We start from the raw sequence: 2500 nt of genomic DNA, 5'->3' as shown, positions 1-2500 counted from the left end.
GCTGGCTGGCGGATGTGAGTGGAGGCAGGAGGAAAGGAAAAGAGTTAGGCTGGGAGCCAGCCCTTGGGGTTGGTGAAGGCAGGCAGGCAGGCAGGCAGGCAGGCAGGCAGGCAGGCTGGCTGGCTGGCGGATGTGAGTGGAGGCAGGAGGAAAGGAAAAGAGTTAGGCTGGGAGCCAGCCCTTGGGGTTGGTGAAGGCAGGCAGGCAGGCAGGCTGGCTGGCTAATGAGAGTGGAGGCAGGAGGAAAGGAAAAGGGTTAGGCTGGGAGCCAGCCCTGTGAAGGGTATAGAGCTGGTCCGGCGTGCCACGGCCGGGACGAAAACCGCATCGTTCGTCCTGAATCGGAGGTTGGACTGTGTATGCACAGTATAGTATGTGGAATATATACAAAGGTTGAGAATTTTTAAACAAAAATAAAAGAAAGTAATTGTGAGAAATAAAGAAAAGTAAAAGAGGTTGCTGTATGCCTGGAAAAGGCCGGAAGCCTCCCCACGGCTGTGAGAAGGCCAGGGGGTCAGGCCTGGAGCCAGCCCCCAGCAGGAGTAGCAGGCTGGGGGTCCTGGAAAGGCTGGAAACCTCCCCGTGGCTGCGAGAAGACGAGGGGGTCAGGCCTGGAGCCAGCACCCAGCCTGCTCCTCATGCTGGGGGCCTGGAAAAGGCCGGAAGCCTCCCCACGGCTGTGAGAAGGCCAGGGGGTCAGGCCTGGAGCCAGCCCCCAGTACGAGTAGCAGGCTGGGGGGCCTGGAAAGGCCAGACGCCTGCCTGTGGCTGCTAGAAGAAGACGAGGGGCTCAGGGCTGGAGCCAGCACCCAGCACGAGTAGCAGGCTGGGGGGCCTGGAAAGGCCAGAAGCCTCCCTGTGGCTGCTAGAAGAAGACGAGGGGGTCAGGGCTGGAGCCAGCACCCAGCACGAGAAGCAGGCTGGGGGGCCTGGAAAGGCCAGAAGCCTCCCTGTGGCTGCTAGAAGAAGAGGAGGGGGTCAGGGCTGGAGCCAGCACCCAGCACGAGTAGCAGGCTGGGGGGCCTGGAAAGGCCAGAAGCCTCCCTGTGGCTGCTAGAAGAAGACGAGGGGGTCAGGGCTGGAGCCAGCACCCAGCACGAGTAGCAGGCTGGGGGGCCTGGAAAGGCCAGAAGACTCCCTGTGGCTGCTAGAAGAAGAGGAGGGGGTCAGGGATGGAGCCAGCACCCAGCACGAGTAGCAGGCTGGGGGGCCTGGAAAGGCCAGACGCCTGCCTGTGGTTGCTAGAAGAAGAGGAGGGGGTCAGGGCTGGAGCCAGCACCCAGCACGAGTAGCAGGCTGGGGGGCCTGGAAAGGCCAGACGCCTGCCTGTGGCTGCTAGAAGAAGAGGAGGGGGTCAGGGCTGGAGCCGGCACCCAGCCTGCTCCTCGTGCTGGGGGCCTGGAAAGGCTGGAAGCCTCCCCGTGGCTGTGAGAAGAGGAGGGGGTCAGGGCTGGAGCCGGCACCCAGCCTGCTCCTCGTGCTGGGGGCCTGGAAAGGCTGGAAGCCTCCCCATGGCTGTGAGAAGATGAGGGGGTCAGGGCTGGAGCCGGCACCCAGCCTGCTCCTCGTGCTGGGGGCCTGGAAAGGCTGGAAGCCTCCCCATGGCTGTGAGAAGATGAGGGGGTCAGGCCTGGAGCCAGCCCCCAGCACGAGTAGCAGGCTGGTGGGCCTGGAAAGGCCAGACGCCTGCCTGTGGCTGCTAGAATAAGAGGAGGGGGTCAGGGCTGGAGCCAGCAACCAGCACGAGTAGCAGGCTGGGGGGCCTGGAAAGGCCAGACGCCTGCCTGTGGCTGCTAGAAGAAGAGGAGGGGGTCAGGGCTGGAGCCAGCACCCAGCACGAGTAGCAGGCTGGGGGGCCTGGAAAGGCCAGACGCCTGCCTGTGGCTGCTAGAAGAAGAGGAGGGGGTCAGGGCTGGAGCCGGCACCCAGCCTGCTCCTCGTGCTGGGGGCCTGGAAAGGCTGGAAGCCTCCCCGTGGCTGTGAGAAGATGAGGGGGTCAGGCCTGGAGCCAGCCCCCAGCACGAGTAGCAGGCTGGGGGGCCTGGAAAGGCCAGACGCCTGCCTGTGGCTGCTAGAAGAAGAGGAGGGGGTCAGGGCTGGAGCCAGCGCCCAGCACGAGTAGCAGGCTGGGGGGCCTGGAAAGGCCAGACGCCTCCCTGTGGCTGCTATAAGACGACGAGGGGGTCAGGGCTGGAGCCAGCACCCAGTACGAGTAGCAGGCTAGGGGGGCCTGGAAAGGCCAGACGCCTGCCTGTGGCTGCTAGAAGAAGAGGAGGGGGTCAGGGCTGGAGCCAGCACCCAGCACGAGTAGCAGGCTGGGGGGCCTGGAACGGCCAGACGCCTCCCTGTGGCTGCTAGAAGAAGAGGAGGGGGTCAGGGCTGAAGCCGGCACCCAGCCTGCTCCTCGTGCTGGGGGCCTGGAAAGGCTGGAAGCCTCCCCGTGGCTGTGAGAAGGTGAGGGGGTCAGGCCTGGAGCCAGCCACTAGCACGAGTAGCAGGC

The sequence above is a fragment of the Chaetodon auriga genome, unplaced genomic scaffold (assembly GCF_051107435.1).
Source record: "Chaetodon auriga isolate fChaAug3 unplaced genomic scaffold, fChaAug3.hap1 Scaffold_88, whole genome shotgun sequence".
NCBI classification, from domain to species: Eukaryota; Metazoa; Chordata; class Actinopteri; order Chaetodontiformes; family Chaetodontidae; genus Chaetodon; species Chaetodon auriga.
This window is presented reverse-complemented; position numbering follows the sequence as displayed.